General features: G+C 27.5%; 1 long non-coding RNA gene across 1 annotated transcript; it reads left to right on the plus strand.

The window, feature by feature from the left end:
* Positions 1 to 1642: 1642 nt before the first annotated feature.
* Positions 1643 to 4996, plus strand: LOC107949805 (uncharacterized). Its single transcript, XR_001697902.2, has 4 exons — positions 1643 to 1867; positions 2391 to 2474; positions 3588 to 3710; positions 3957 to 4996. It is a non-coding gene; the product is annotated as an uncharacterized lncRNA (long non-coding RNA).
* The last annotated feature ends 13578 nt before the right edge of the window (positions 4997 to 18574 follow it).

The raw sequence follows: 18574 nt of genomic DNA on the forward strand, positions 1-18574 counted from the left end.
TAATGTTGTTTCAAATGAATCCAAGTTGCATAATGTTTGTTCAACTTGTCAACTTGGGAAGTCACATAAACTTCCCTTTTCTGATTCCAAAATTGTGTATTATTCTCCTTTTGAGCTTATTGTTTCTGACTTGTAGGGACCTACCCCTATGTCTCCAGAAGGGTGTTTCTATTATGTGTCCTTTGTGGCTGCATATACTAGATACACTAGGCTTTATTTGCTGAAGAGCAAATCAAAGGCCATCGACAAATTTCTACAGTTTTAAAAACTTATTGAAGTTTAATTTTGGCTGTTAGATTAAAGATTTTCAGAGTTTAGGTCTTTCCAACAAGCTCTCTCTTAGTTGGGTATTCGACATCAGTTATCTTGTCTTCACACCTCAGAATAGAATGGCTTGGTAGAGAGGAAACATATACATGTTGTAAAGATTGGTCTTACCTTTCTAGCACAAGCCTCTTTACCTATGCATTTGTGGTCACATGCATTCATCAGTGATGCTTACCTCATCAACAAGTTTCTTACTATCGTGATCTAAGGAAAGGCCCCCTATGAGAAGTTGTACAACGTCCACCAGATTATATGCAACCGAGAGTTTTTGTATGCAGTTGCTAGCCTTACCTCAGACCATACAATAAATACAAGCTGCAATATAGGTCCAAACCTTGTGTTTTTATTGGTTACAGTCCAATTCATTAAGGCTAGAAGTGCCTTGATGAAACTGGCAAGATATTTATGTCAAGGCATGTGATTTTTTATGAAAATCTTTTTCCCTTTGCTCCTATTATCCAGTCAAGAATATGCTCTACATCAAACAGTAATTATGCTTTTCTGCATCAGAAGTCTTGTGTTCCAGTATTGTCTCCCTCACATATTGGATTAGATGGTCATTCTTCTAGTTTTTATAAGGGCCATTTTGATGACTTAGGGTCAGCTGCAAGCATGTGCTCTCCCATTTCAGCTTCTCCTAGTGCTCCTCCTCCTGATGTGTATTTGGAGCAACCTGTTGTTGATAAACCTAGAGGTGCAACTGAGATTTCAGTGGTTGATTCACCTGCAACAGTTCCATTAACCAGTGTTCCCTCTCTACATGTCCGTGTCAACACTTATCCAATGCAGACTAGATCCAAGAATAACATTTTTAAACCCAAGGTATTTTCAATACGACTGAGTGAGCAAGAACCTTTAATCATTGAAGAAGCGTTTACTAGTAAGGAGTGGACCAAGGCTGCTCAACAAGAGTTTAATGCTCTTATCAAAAATCAAACATGGTACTTAGTTCCTTTACCTACAATGTCACATCCTAAAAATCAGGTTAGTAGAATTGGATTTTAGATTATGGATTGAGAGAAAAATTGAATTTTGTGTCATAGAAATTAAAATAGGATAAAATAATTAATTAATTAATAATAGTAAAAATAATAAAAATTTAATTAAATAATTATGGTATTAATAATCAGGGCATTAGTAAAAATAATAATAATAAAGACTAGTTTGGAATAGCGGTTAAAGTAGAAGTTAAATGTGTAAATTAAGGCTAGTAGTTAAAAATGGAGCTATTAGAATACGGGAGAAATAGGAGAGGACTTAGAGGGCAAATAGCCCAATTTTAAAAAACAAATCGGTTGGTTATAAAAGCCACTTGCCACCCAAGCTCTCTCCATTGCTTTTTCATTTTTAAATTTTGTTAGATCTAAATTGGAGAATTTTCTCTCAAAAATTTATGCATCTCTTATATTTTCTTGGCATCCAAACACTCTTTATTCTTTCAATTTTGCAAGAAAATCACTCTTTCTTCTCTAATTTCTCATCTAAACTTAGCTCGTTTTTGCTCAATTGGTACAAATTCGTGGAGGTTTTCGAATTAAAGGTAAATCTATTATTTCGTTATGTATTAAATTTTTATTAGGTGTTTTTAATTTGAATTTTCATAGATCTAAGCAAGAAAATTAAAGGTCCATGGTTTTAAAGTTATCTTTTGCATAAAAATAGTGAATCTCATAATAAAGAGCTAAGAGATATTTTTAAAATGATTTTTAGTATATTTTGACGAGATTAAGAGGTTTACAAATTCAATTTAACAAAATCTTTAAGTAATTGCATGAATTAAATGGTTTTCTTTTAAGAATGAGGATGAACAATGTTTTTCCGGAAAAATATTAATTAAATAAATAGAGCAAAGTTAGAGATCTAGATCTATAATTTGGCACAAGTTAGAGGGTGAGGAGGTAGAAATAAAAGATTTAATTAAGGTAAAAAGAAGAAATTAAGCGAAATAAATTGTACGAAATAAGCCGAATAAATATGAGTGAGTGAGAGCCGTTGTATGAACATAAAGAAAGTAAGCTAAATTATTTTTTAATGCTTAGTAATATGTATATTCTTGTGCGAAGTTGAAAATGTTGGTGGAGCCTCAACAAACCAAGATAAAGGCGAGCGAAAAGTTGTCTAATTCGACGAGTCGTGGTGAGCTATAGGTGAGTGCATTTGTATGTCGTGTTTTAGCATGAATTGCAAAATCTAGAGAGTCGAAGTGTGGCTTGTGAACCCCCACTTATGGTATGTGAACCTTGACTTCTTCCTTGTGTAAATCCTTGCAATTTTGATTGAATCGTTGAGTATATACATGGTGCGATTTTAATAGTGAAAAATGTATAAACTTATAATTTATATACATGTGCTTTATTTTATATATAGTATATATATTAATGGATTTTGGTGTTATATATAATAATATACATATACATATATATCCGTGGGTTGTTATACATAAATTATATTATATTCGTGGGTCTTACTATGTACATATATGCTTGGGTCTTATTATATAATATATATAATTATGGGTATAGTTTTATATGATATATAAATTTATGGGACTTTTAATGTATGATAAAATTTGACGTGACAAATGTCACTAAATAGGTATGTATATATATGTAATATATATATTCATATATGGTTATGTAATGCTTGCGAACGGATAATAATATAATATGGATTTTTATAACATGTGAATTTTATTGATAATGTGCATTTATGTATGCATGAACCCGTAAATGAATTATGAGATTTATGATATTACGAGTTTTGATTAGTGTAAAATTATATTATCTTGAAATGCTAAGTGCAAGCTCCACTCTAGTGCAAGCCAATTATATCTGTGCATTATATTATATTGTGAACCATGTTAACTTGGTGAATTATATTATTATGGCAAACTGTATTAATTTACCAAACTGTGTATTGTGAGATTTTTGAGTTGTATTGTATGTAAACTAAGCTATTGAGTGCCCTATGCTAAATAAAATATGGGAACAATGATTTATGTGAGCTATGTCATGAATGATATGTGAACTGTGATTATGAGTGCATTATATGTTGCTTGGAAGTTATATTATTTGCGAACCATGCTCTATTACGAACTGTGTTATATTGTGCAAGATCTGCTTAATTGTGAGCCCTATTATACTGAATATTGTGAATGTGTTAAAAGAGATATGTTGGCATTGTGACTTTATGAAACCATTGGATATAGTTGGCATATCATAAGATTGTAAGTACTCACCCTTCTTTTTTTATTGCGATAGGCATTGTGGCCTGAAAATAGCGTTGGACAGATAAGGGAATGTCGAGCATACCTCCATTCATCGTAAATAGCGTGGTGTGTTTGGAGAGTGTGAGCATACGTGCTACACTTACATGGAAATAGCGTACGAATTTATGAGTTATTTGGTGTGTTTTAGAGATTTGTTTATCCAATGAGTATATAATTTGACTATGTTTCATGTTCACAAATTGCCAATGTATCACTATGTTAAGTATGAAAATTATGTTATATGTGAATTGTTAAAACATGTTTAAATCCTAACATGTCTCGTGTGTACATATATATTTATGTTGTATGCATGTGTACTCACTGAGCTTTTCCAAGCTCACCCTTTTACTTTACCTTGCAGATAAACAGTTCCCGGGTTAACAAGGAGGGTGGCAAATTGGTGATCCATCGCAACGCATTTGACATAACAATACATAGAGTCCTAGTACATGCCATATACCAAAATCGAGAAATTAAGTCTACCAAGATTCTCGGATAGTGTGATTCCTAGCACTGACCCGATCTTCTTAGCCTTCAAAATGTGATCTACAAAATGAACAAATTATAGGTAAGCTTAAATGAAGCTTACTAAGTTCATTTAGAAACTAATAAACCTTCCCAATCAAACATAGATTTAATCAACTTAAGCATAGAGATTTCCGTTATACACAGCTTATAACAATAATTACAACCAATTTAGTAGTTCAGTATACTCAGTGGGCATCGCTCAATTGAGTTGTTCATCAATATATCCATAGATTTCTACTCATTTGAGCTTCACTCCGTATAACAGTAGAATTTTCTTGATTGAAGATCAGCTGGTATAATGGTAAGATTTGCTCAATTAAGTTCCATTCAATATAACAGTATGATTTGCTCAATTGAGCTTCATTCAATATAACAGTAAAATTTGGCTTGATAGAGTGTACTTTCAGTATATGAAACAACATTCATTAATAGCATATTAACAATAATGTAAGCATTTTAGGAGTATAATTAAACATACGAACTTACTGGACTGATTTGTAGGAGATTCCAGAGTATAGGGACTATTCCGTAGTTTTCTCTTTTCCACGATTATCAGCACATTCTTGATCTAAAAATAATAATTTTCATTCCATCAATTAGAATAACAACACAATTTTATCCTTTCATGCAACTAAGTCCTTTTTAGTAATTACCTATTTGCCCCTTAACTTTCCATTTTATTCAATTCAGTGGTTAGGCCCTAATCATGTAATTTACTCTTTTTTTCTAAACACCCATTATACCCAAATATTCTATAATTTCATATCAGATCCTATTTGCAATAATTTCACCTCAAGTACAATCAATTTATCATTTAATCAATTTAGTCCCTAAACATCAAAATCATCAAAAATCACTTTTCAAAATAATATATTCTATCAACAAAGCTCCATATTTCATCATAAGCCTTAAGAAATAACCTATTCATCAATGACAACTTTTATAACATTTAAAAATTTCACAAATTGGTCCTCGATTTAGCTAGACCAAACTGATACAAACTCAAAAACATAAAAGTTACTAAAAAGGAGCATCAATACACTTACCAAATCAAAGCTTAAAAATCAAAGTTGAAACCTAACATTGTTTCCTTTATTTTCAGTGAGGAAGATGAGAGAATAGTGAAAATTTTACTTTTAATTTAGGTTTAGTTTAATATATATACTATGGTATTTTTGTAAATATTTTAACTTTCTTAATTAAACTTTAATAAATCATTAATTAAGCCTAATTAAACCACTTTATTAAGCATAGTCTCATCAAATCCCACTAACAAATTTTCCATGGTTAAATTTCACTTTTAGCCCCTTTAATTTAACTACTCAACCTTTGCATTTTTTACAATTCAATCCTTTTTAATTATTAAACTATCCAAACAATAAAATTTCTCAACCAAAGTTTAATATGACTCTACAAACCTCATAAATATACTAATTAAATAACATCTACGAAGTATTTCATCGCAATTATGGTCTCGAAATCATTATTTCTAACACTACTAAAAATCGGGCTGTTACAGGTTGTAAACGGATATTATGGACTGTTTGTTTGTTTTTTTGGATTTTTGAACGTTATAATTGCTTGCTTACTTGTTGGTTTAGATGGTTTTAATTACTTACTTAATGTGATGATAATTAAACGAACTAACAAATTTTTGCAGCTAAGGGAGACCATTGAGTATTAAGGTATGCCTTATACCTTTGATTATGTGAATGAAATGATTAATTTAGAAAAGCATGCACTTAGGTCTAATTTCTTATATGAAATATTCTACAATTGTGTAGTGTGTATGGTTGGTTGGTGTGGTTCATGAAGTTTTAAATGGAGATTCACCTCGGTGGCTAATCTAATGTTCCAAATTTGGGTTTGACCATCCCGGTTAGGTTTTGGGCGTCACATGCAAATAGAAGAGTTGTGGGCTACAAGTGGGTGTTCAAACTTAAGAGACATGCTAATGGATTAGTGGCTAGGTACAAGGGTAGGTTGGTAGTCAAAGGTTATCTTCAAGAAGTTGGTGTGGACTTTTAGGAAACTTTTAGTCCAGTTGTCAAGCCAACAACCTTTCGAGTTGTATTAAATTTAGTTGTAACTTTTGGTTGGAAGTTGAGGCAAATGGACATTAACAATGTCTTCCTCAATGGTGATCTTTCAAAGGAAATTTATATGGTTCAACTACCTGGTTATGAGCAGAAGAGTGAAGATCAGCCCATGGTATGCAGATTGAAAAAGGCTCTATATGGTCTCAAGCAGGCTCCAAGAGTTTGGTTCCACAAGCTAAAAGAATATCTGATTGCTTCTGGCTTTGTTCTGTCCAAATCAAATGCATCACTTTTCATTAAGAGTGCAGGAGACATGATACTTTATGTATTGGTGTATGTAGATGACATTATTGTCACTGGAAATCAACAAACAAGTCTAGATGAGTTTGTTCAGACTTTGGATACTAAGTTCTCATTGAAAGATTTGGGTTAGCTAAGTTAATTCTTAGGCATAGAAGTATCATATACAACTGAAGGTTTGTTCTTAAGTCAAATAAAATACATTCTAGACTTGTTGAAGAGGAGCCATATGGACCAAGCTAATAACACTCCTACTCCCATGATTACCTCATAATTTGTCTCAACATTATGAGAGTCCCATAGAGAATGAGTTAGAATACAGAAGTATTGTAGGAGCTTTAAAGTACATTGTAATCACTAGGCCTGCGATTGCATTTGTAGTCAATAAAGTCTGCCAGTTTATGCACAAGCCTCATTATAAACATTGTAATCACTATGGTCTTTTCTTCATAGCTGCACCTAGATTGACTTCGGTTGGTTATTCTGGTGCTAATTAGGGTACTGACTTGGATGACAAGAGATCAAAAACAGGTTTTTGTGTTTTTCTAGATGGGAACCTTATGTCCTAGGGATCAAATAAGTAGCAAGTTGTGCCTAAGTCCATTGCAGAAACTGAGTATAAGGGCCTGGCTCATGCTACTGCAGAAATTGTATGGTTGGAGTCCTTGTTATCCATGTTACAAGTTCCTCTTACTAGGAAAGCAACAGTATGGTGTGATAATTCAGGGGCAATGGCTGTGTCAGCTAATCCAGTGATGCGTTCCAAGTTCAAACATGTTGAATTAGATTTATTATTTATTCTTACAAATCCTTTATACTATAAAACATTTATTATTAATATATTTATAATTCTAATAAATATTTATTATTAAAATAAAATTAAAATATTAAATAAATTATTAAAATAAATTATATTAATAATTTATTATATGACTAAATATAAATAATTAAATATGTATGTTTAATAATGCCAAAAAATATAATATCTTATATTAATATTTAAATATTTTTAAAAATAAAAATAATTTTTTTTATCAATATAATAATATTAAGCTTGATTTAAGTTAATTTTTATATAAAAATAAAATTATCTATAGATGAGCTCTTTTCCGGAAAATGACTTACGCTTTAAAAAAAGTAAGTCATTTTATAGGAAAAAAAGGGTTTATTTTACATTGACCTGTAAGTTATTTTCTGTGAAATAAACACAGAAAGATACAGAAAATATTTTCCGTAAAACCTTTTACATGTAAACAAACGGACTCTAAGTGTATAAGTTTTCCTTTTTCTTATCATTTTAAAAAAAATTATAGAAAAATTCAAAAAATTAATTCACCCCTTTTTGGTATTTTCAAGCTTAACAATGTCTAATTTATATTGTCAACCCAAAAAATTCACATCCATGTCTCTATATTTGGATTCGATCCATCTACGATATATATGACAATCTATCTCTTCAATTGGACTTATAGATAACATAATAGTCCTAACATGAGTCATTAATTTGCTCAATTTGACCTCGTGGATTTATATTAAGTAAAAATATAATTTTCTCAATTCAATAAATATAAATAGATTTATATTGGATAAGTATAATCAATTTATTTAATAGTGATACTAATTAAGTGATAATCAATTTATATTGATAAATATATTTTAATATGGATTCAAAGTCTAATTAAATATATTCTAATAATAAAAAATATTAATAAAATAACTATAAATAATATTATATATAGTTTTATTTAAAAACACTATTAATAAAATAACTATATTCATTGCTATTATATATTAACAATCTTTTATCATTTTCATTTGAAAAAGAATTGTGAAAATAAAAAATTGTATGCACAGATATTTTTTATATTATCGTATAATAATTAATAATGTATGTAATATCTATGAATCTTTTATCTAAAAGATTTTATTATTTACAATTTATCTAATTATATCCATTGAATTAATAGTTAATGAATATTATTTTTCATTATCACATAATAATTAGTAATATATTAATAAATTGTTATTTTAATGTCAATTTAGTAATATAATTAACAATAAAAATTATCAGTTTAAAAGTTTGTCCAAACTCATGCTTTTATATATGTTCTAGATTATAGATAAAAAAAGAAAAAAGGATAAAGGGGTATATAAGCCCCTAGACTTTGTTGAAAAAAAATCACTTAAGCCCCTCCGCGAAAAATGTACTCAATTAAGCCTTTAGACATTTGTCTTTGACTGTTACAACGCTAATGTGACTAGTAACGATGCTGACGTGGCACTCCATATCAACGACAATTGTTGACATTAGCAAAAAAAATCATTTTTCAAAAAATAAAAAATTCAAAAAAATTTATTTATAAGTTTTTCCTAGAAGTTGTTCAGGTTCATTTTATCTTTGACAATCATCAGGTTCATTTTAGACTTAAATCCATGTTGATTAAAAATGATAGAGAAAACGATAGATTGAAGAAGAAGATCAATATTAAGAACATTAAAATATTTTTGTAATATTATTAGTATTTATTTTTAATTTTAAAACTATTTTTATTGTTTTGAGGAAGTTGAATATTTTAATTTTTCATAATATAATTTTATTTTAATTGTTTTAGGAAGTTTGATTTATTATGTATGTGTATTTTATTTTATATTTTTAACTTAATTATAGTTTTATTAATGATAATTATTTAAATTGAATTAAATGATAATGTTTTCACATTAATTTTTTTAAAAGGAATGTTTTTAGACCTTACTCATAATTTATATTGTTAATTGTTGTATATTAAATTATATTGAATCACTAAAATTTATAATTTTTTGGTAAAAATTATAGTTTTATTTTAATATGATATATTAATTAATTTTTATCGAAAATTATAATTGAGGAAATCATGATTAAATTATTATCATATAAATTTTACATCTTTTTTTTAAATATTTTATTGTTATGTTATTAATTATTAAAAGTCAGTAAATATATTTTCCAAAAAATATAAATGTAAATACAAATTGATCAATTTTTAAATAATAAAAATTCAATCTCATTTTTTCTCCAAAAAGTGTCATCAACTTATTCAATAGTCATTTATTTGACTTCAGTTTCTTAATAAATCTTTTTCTACTTTCACCTTTCTTCTCAGTCAATATTATGAAATACTATTAATATAATTTTTAAACTAAAATAAATAATTATAATTATTTTATTAATAATATTTTAATTAAAAAAATATGATAAATTAATTTAAATATAATTCTACAAAATATTAAACTAAAAATAATTATAATTGTTAATATTTAATTTTTATAAAAAGTTAAAAAAATTGTCACGCGTCCCATTTCTTTTATATATTTATTTTTTAAAATATTTTATTATATTCTATTGGACACTTGTCATCACCTCAACCCTAATTGCGAAGTTTAAAAACATCATTAACAATGTACCAAATATTTTCTATATAAATAATTACATATTTTTCTTTTAATTCAAAAAAAATAGTGAACATAAAATGAAGCCTGAAATTAATATATTGATTAAGAATGTTACAAAATTTTGAGAGTAATATGTTTAATTAATCATAAAGTAGAATTAAACTAATATAATATAAACAAATTAAAAATCGAAACAATTCTATTTATTTGTTTTCTTCAATATTTATATTCAATAATTTTAAATTTAATTAATTATAGAATTTGAGAAATTGATGCATGGTTTTATGACAACAAAGCGATGTCTTTTAGGAATTTATATAGGTTATTTTAGACATTTAGTTAGATATGTAATGAATGGTGGCACATGTGGAACCATGAGTATTTTCTTTTGGTTAATTGCACTAAAAGTCTCCAAATTATTAATAAGATTTTAAATTAGTCTCTAAAATTCAAGATATTTTAATTGAGCCACCAAGTTCTTTTATCAGCTTAGCACTCAATTTAGACATTAAATGTCCATTTAAATATGGCCCTAAGCATATTTAAAATATGCACTATTAGATTAATTGCACTAAATATCTCCAAATTATCGATCAATATTTAAATTAGTCCCTAAACTTTAAGATATTCTAATTGAGTCATTAGGTCATTCCGTTAGCTTAGCCATCATGATATTAAATATCAGTTTTAATTTGACATGGAGCATATTTAAAATACGCTAATCAAACTGTAAGCTTGTGTGCACCTACCATATCAAGAGCAGACAACATCAATAAAATTTAGGAGGGTTATTTCTTTTAAGGAGGGGGAATTGTCACATCCCAAAAATAGGGTTAGAAGAATCAGGTTTGTGAAAATCGAGAGTAGTCACGCCCCAATTTTTAAGGTTATCTTTGTGCGTTTGTAAAAAAATTGAGGGTTTGAAATGGATACCGAAATAAGGGTCATAATTAATTAATTAAAATATTAAAATAATATAATAGTTTTATTATATTAATTAATCTAAAACGAAACATAATTAAAAGGTTTAATTTGAAAATAGTGTGTTTTAATTGAGTTAGGACCTAATTGGAAAAGGGGAGAAACAGGGAGTGACAAAAATGGCAACTTTCCCAGTTATCATTATTTGAATTATAAATAAATGAGTTTCTAGTTTGATGGTTAAGTGTTAATGAATTTATCCTTAAAACCTAGTTCAAATCACTTCTCTCGCATCAGTTTTATTTTGTGCAATTTTGCTCCAAACCCTAGCAAGTACCATGCCTCATTTTAAGAATAAATATGGTAAAAATTAAACAAGGATGAATATTTGGCCTAGTGGTTAAGTAGCATAGCTATCCCTAGAGGCCTAAGTTCAAACAACATTTCTTATATTTCTTTTCCTTTTAATTTTGCAACTTATGATAAAAACCACACAAAAATAAATACTAGTTCCCTTCCCATTTACTTAAGTTTGAGCTACACCTTTCCAATTTTTTTAGTATTTCTAGTCGATAATAATATTTCAACCCAATTAAACAATCTTTTTCGGTTCTTGACAAATCTCTGGATAATCCTGATGAATCTTGAAATCAAACATTAACTTGTGTATAAATGTCATTTGAATGACCTATTTTAGGTTCATTGAATCATATTTGATCATGAGGAACGTCAATCGGACTCCCAGAGAAAGGTGTGTGTTCTTTTACAAGTGAATCGGGGCAAAATGTGTCTAGCATTAGGGTCACACGATCTCCTACAATGGTGTATGGTCCACACGGGTGGACTAAACAACCTCTCACACGATTATGTACCCTAGAAACCCTATGCTAGTTTGTGAACCACACAGTCGTGTCTCCCCTATAGGTTAATTTTTGCATTTGCCACAAGGCCACAATCTGTTACACGGCCTGGCCACACAACCGCGTGACCTCTGTTTTAAGTTTTACCCAGAATTTCATGAATTGTTCAGTTTAGTCCCAGAATAGACCCCAAACTATTTTTAGTATTTTATTTCATTCAATTGAGTCCCTGATAATATGAATAATGGAATTCATGAATTTGATTGACTGAATTATTATTGTATATACATGATATGGAAATATTACATGTTTACTGTCACTATAATTCTAATGATCTAATAAATTTTTCCATACCACAATGTTACTAATTGCATGACATACATGCCTACAGCTACCATTAAATCAAATACATGTTAAGCAAGTTTATTGCTACTGCCATGATTCGTTATAAGCATGATAATTTTTATTGTGTATATATTTGTTATAAGCAGGTTATCGACGTCGTATTGATTTGTTATAGCATGTAATGTTTCATTGCATGGGGTGCGACGATTTGAATGGAAGAAATAGTTGGCAATTTACCTGCTCGACCAGTGGTTTATGCACAACGTATTTTACAGTAGTTTATCTGCTCAACCAGCGATTTATCCACAACGTATTTTAGTCGGGAGCCATCTGCTCGACCAGTGGTTCATCCACAACATATTAAACAACATTTATTTGCACCTATGGATGGTTAATCCACCAATACTTTTAGTTGGCAGTTTATCTGCACGACCAGTGGTTCATCCACAATGTATTAGCATATTTGATATACACAAAAGGATGGTTCATCCACCAATATTCTTATTGTTAGCAGTTCATCTGCAACGATCAGTGGTTATCCACAATGTGGTGTGAAGGTAGAAGAGTATTGGGGAACTTCTAGTGTGATGTGTAGCGGTGGGGTAGGAACCTTTTCTGATAAATTGAAATTGCATTGCATTCATAAGCATTTACATGGCTACAAATACTGAGATATTACACTGATAAGTTGATATGAAATATCGATATTCTGAATTGTTATTCAATTGTGATTTATTCCATGAGTCATTATTTCGTATGAATTGTCTACTGTTGCACTGATTTCCTTATGAATGAACTCACACTAAGCTTCATAAGCTCAGTCCCCCTTTATTTCCATCTTTACAGATAACCCACTAGGTTAGGACGCAGACTTAGCATATGAAGGGCTCGTCTGAATTGCTTTCTATTAAGAAGTCTTTTGGATTTACTATTTGAAATTTTTGTTATTTTGGGATCCGTATCGCTTAATTTGAATTGTGGCATAAGACTTCGATTTTGGGTTATTTAGCATGCATGGTATTTAATTTGAATTTAAAAGATGAAACATGGATTTAGAATTAATTATTCATAAAATAATTTTAATTTTATTTAAATAAAACTAAGTTAAATATCACTTTTCTACTACTAGATTATAAATAAATTTTGAGGAATAAATAAATTGAAAATTAACTAAGTTTTCAAAAGTACTCACCATTATAAGGAAAATGTTTTACTTAATTTGTTCTTGTTAACTTGTGAGTTTTTCTAAAAATAAGATAAATTTTCTTCTAAGATAAACAAATGTTTTAAAATGTCTATTTTATAAATTTCGATAGCTTACTGGGCCATTTCGGTGGCCAATATAATCTTCCGAATTTGGGCTAACGTTTAGGTTGGGTTGGGAATGTTACAATTTATATATATATAAATGGATTATAACATTATGGAACTAAAGTTAATGAATACAGTGTTTGTCAAAATATGATGAAATATTGGTTAAAACTTTCAATAGGGATGTCATCATATACATTTTATTTCAAAGGGGGATGTTTGCTTCTTTATATGAATAAGGGAGTTAGATAGGGTCGCGGAGAATGATTGTAAGCTCCGAGATATTATGAATAGGGAGTGGCAAGACAACAATAAAGAAAGAAAGAAAAAAGGAATTGTCCTTAAGTTTTAGTCAAAAGTCAAAGAAATTGTAAGCTATGAGATATTTCGAAGTGATTGTAAGCATAAAGAAGTCCTTAAGTTTTAGTCAAAAGTTAAAAAAATTGTCACATGTCATCATTCAATTGACTAATGTGCCATATCAATAATCTGTTAGTGGATTAACCGAATTTTTAACGGCAGTGAATAGTTCAAACAATTATCTTAATAAGAGTGACTAAATTGAGAAAAACAATTTTAGAGTGAGCAAAATAGGACAAACCCTATTTTAGAGTGACGGTATAGTTTACCTTAGATTTTAATACATAATATCATTTTTAATTTTTATCGTGTATATTTTACTTTTGTTGTAATAAAATGTTTTTTTTTGTATGATATGTATTAAATGTCCCATATTTTCCATAGGTTGTAATTGTTCATTTGAAATTTTAATTTTATTTATTTAAAAGGTAAGTTTGTATATATTAAAGAAAATATTATATTGTTTGATTTGTCAAAGTGATATACTTTAGTTTTAAGTAAAATAAAAAATTTTCGATCGAGTCTTAGATTGATTGGCATAGATATTATTGTCAATGTAGGAAGACGTGAGTTCGAGTGTACTGAAGTACATTATCTTACTATTTATGGGTTGGGAGCGGCTATGGGTAATTCTAGGCATTGTGTCAAAAAGAACAAATATGATCAAAATTTATAATGAGATTGTTAGAAAAATATTATTTATTATTAATTAATTTTTTTGTCATTTTCAATATTTATATTCAATAATTTTAAATATAAAATATTTTAATTTTTATTAAATTAAATTAAATTATAAATTATAGTGTTTTCTAATATAATCATATATGTTTGTATTTTTCAATTAAGTTATTTTTTTAAGCTACACTTATAGTATTCGAATAACTATAACTAAAATTACTCTTTATAAAGTATAATTCTAAACATATACAAAAATAAATATAAATCGAGAACCCACACATGATTTATACATAATGATACTTAAACTTGAGATCTTAAAGTTCCCGTAAATTATATTATAAGTTTTACTTTAAAAAATTTATTATCAATGATAATTATATTTTTTATCTTTCTTTTTATTTTATTTTTGTTTCTTGTTTAATAATTCTTTATGTAAATAAAAGTTAAATATTTAAATAATTAATTGTAATATTAATTTGAGATTATTTTTTTACTTCTATATTTTAATGCAAAAATTTCATTTGAAACTTCTAAATAATGGTGACTAATTAATTTTACATAAAATAATTTGATGAATTTGTCTCAATGCTAATATATAATTGGATTAACAATAAATTTAAAATATTTAATTTGTTATAAAATAAAGAGAGATAGAGAGAATAAAGAACAAAGAAAATACAAATTCAAGATGGTCTAACTGGTCACACCAAGTGGTAAATGCATTTGTATCAGTAAACTTCTGGTTTACTTTAACATGTGTTTCAATTGTACTAAATTGTAGCAAATTAATAATTTTGCTATCATTCATTTTACTTTGTATCCACATATAAGTGCTATTGTGACATTTACTACTGGAAATGTCTAAATCAATGTGAATATTATAATGTCACTAAACCAACAAAATAAATATAATTTCCAAATAATTATATACAATATTCGCTTCTGGGAATATGCCAAAATCTTCAAGTATCTAAAAAAAAACTACAACTTCAAGTGCATCCAACCAATGATGATAAAAAAGATCATAAAGATAATCACAATCAATTCAATTTAATAACAAGAGTAATCAATAACTTAATCCTCCTTTTTTCATCCTTTCAAAATAGATATTTATAACAATAGTAATTCATATGAAATACAATAATTTCCTTATCCAAAATCTCAATATAAGATCCATTATAAATATCTTTTAAAAGTAATGTATTAACCATCACAAATTTTGTGCTTTTTAGATAGTGATATATTAGCTCTCCTGGAGCTTCCAACTAATTTTGTACTATCAAATATTAGAATAATATTTGTTTGTTTCAATATCAAATAAGATAAATATTTTCTATTTGTAATGATAGAATTCATTACTACATTTTCATATCATTCCTCAAAGAATATTAACAAAAACAAAATATTTGGGCATATGTCACATATGTGGCCAATAATCTTTCATATCACATTAACAACATAAGTTATCTTTACCTTTTGAAAAGTTATCTTGAGAACTCTCATTATTCTTTATTTATTACTATGTTCCCACTTTTAGTGGTCCATGAGTATATCTATTCACTTCGGGGAATGCAATAGATTTACTAGGACAAACTTATAAACGTCTCAATAGATTCTTTATTTCATAATCACCATCGCAAACATGCGTGGATTTTAAATCAAAATCTATCTATTCATGTTGTCATGATTAGTCTCCAATTATAATAAATATGATATAATAAATAAAATATAGTAAAATATACTTGAAGATCTTTAACATCAATTTCATCATCTTGAAAAATCTATTCTTTACCCATACTTGTACAATTATAAATCAAAGATCGAGAATAAGAACCACAGTCCATTCTAAGATTGAATCTTTCAACCTCCTGAAGATGAAGTTGTAAGGGAGAAAGTTTAAGGTGAAAATAAATTTGATTTGTGGGATGACTTCAAAAGATTTTGAAAAAATAAAAAATCATTGTACTGATAACGTGTTATAAAATAAAGAGAGATGGAGAGAATAAAGAACAAAGAAAATAAGAAAGCAATGGAAAAAAGTACTTTATTGATCAAAAGGGATGATTTACAATGCTTCATCAGAGTCTTTATTTATAGGCATAAGAAGTATAAAAGAAGTAGAGATCTAATTCTAATAACTATTAAAATTTGAAGTACATCAAAACTTTATATTGATCATGATGGACATTCACTTAATAAAATATTCATAGCATAATAATTTTAATTGAAGTCAAAATTTTTGTTATGAAATAATTCAAATATATGTAATTTTATAGCAATTAAAATGAATAAACTAAATAGAAAATACCTAAATAAATAATAACAAGGGTACAATTATTTTTTATTTAAAATTTGCTTAGTAAAATATATCTCAAGATTCCTTTTTCAAATCAGTAGAGGATAAGTAGGTATTCTTTAGAGATAAATATATTTGGTTTAAATATATTTTAAGTACTTGTATTCTTTGTAAAATTGGAATTTAGTTTTTTTATTTTTATTTTAAGAGATTTAGTCTTTTTATTTTTGGATTTGAAAATGCAAATCCAATTATTAACATTGTTAAATTCTTCTGTTATAATCAACTTTATTAAAACACTGTTTTTTTTATTACTTTGCCACCAAATGAGTATCTTTTCTTATTTCAAAATATCGCAATAACAAATTTAACAGAATAATTTTAATGGTCTTAACAATTAGACTTAAATTTTGAAATCTAAAACACTAAGGGGACAACATTCATGAAATATATTTTAACAAATATACAAATATAAAAAAATAAAGGGGCTTGGAGCATATTTTAACAAATATATCTTTACTCATATTAAGTCTTTTATTGAGTTGGTGTCAGGGGTCAATCGTGCATCAACTTAATTGTGAAATTACTAAATTATCCTCACATAGACAAATTACATTATATTTTTATGATGAAATTTTTTGTCCTTTTCTATATAATAATCATACTAAAATTTAAACTTAAAACACCCTATATTAATTTTATTATTGCAACTAAAGTATGAACCGAATTTTTAATAAATATATTTGTTTAATTTTATACTAATTTATTCCTCATAATCCCAAAAGACATGTCCTTAAGTGTAACAAAAATAAAAAATGAGGGGTTATTTTAGGAGTTAAGAAAAATCTGAAATTACATGCTTTTCACTTTAAAATTGAAATGGGGGTCCCACTGCTGACCAATGGCATAATAGATAAGATATACTTTGGGCCAAAATTTGGAAAAACCATAGTTGGTTCTCCTCTTGTCTTTTTCTCCAATTAATTTTCTTTAACTCCAAAAATTTAAATGATTTTAACTAGTATTTTAAATATACATTTAGAAAAAAAATTTAAAATACTCATTTTAAAAATAAAATATATATTTTTAAATATTAAATATAGACTTTAGATTTGCACCTTTCATATAAATCAATCACTTAAAATATAATATTTAAACATTAAAAAAAGACATCGAATTTATTATTAATCATATAAATACAATCACTTTATGATTTTTAAGGAATATATTTTAAGAAAAACTCAATTCATATGTTGACAACTTAAATTTCATAATCTATATGTCTTAAAAAAACCCACAATTTTCTTAAATTTAATTTTTATAGTTAAATATATTGCTTAAGAAAACAAAGGAAATGAGATTTTAGGTGGTGTTTTAATCGTAAAAATATAAATGGTTGGGAGGCTCAACTTAAAAGTTTTATACAAATTAAAATTGCAATAAACTCACTACTTGCCAATTATATAGTCGTTTATTAATAATATAGTGTTTATACTTTAACTTCTTACTAGATCCAATTCAGCTATTATCTCTAAGTTATATATTTTAGTCCCTACCCTTCAATTTCTATATTTTTTTAATTTTAAATTTTTAATTCTGAATTAAACGGTTATTAATAAATTCATTACCTAAAATGTCAGATTTTAAGTGGATTTTATGTGGAAATAAAAAAAAAACCCCATATATCATTACACATATACAAATGTAACTGTTACGGCTCGAATAAAAATTAAAAATTTAGAATTCGAATAAGTAAAAGATTAAAACTACCAAATCAAGGATTAAATCTACAATATGTGGGTACTAAAGTGACTAATTGCAAATTTGACCTAAAAAAAGTAAAAATAAAACCATGCCAACATTTTCTGGAACTTAAAAAAAGAAAGAAAGAAAAAATCCAAAAACCTGAAGA

The sequence above is a fragment of the Gossypium hirsutum genome, chromosome D03, assembly GCF_007990345.1.
Source record: "Gossypium hirsutum isolate 1008001.06 chromosome D03, Gossypium_hirsutum_v2.1, whole genome shotgun sequence".
In the NCBI taxonomy this organism is placed as follows: Eukaryota; Viridiplantae; Streptophyta; class Magnoliopsida; order Malvales; family Malvaceae; genus Gossypium; species Gossypium hirsutum.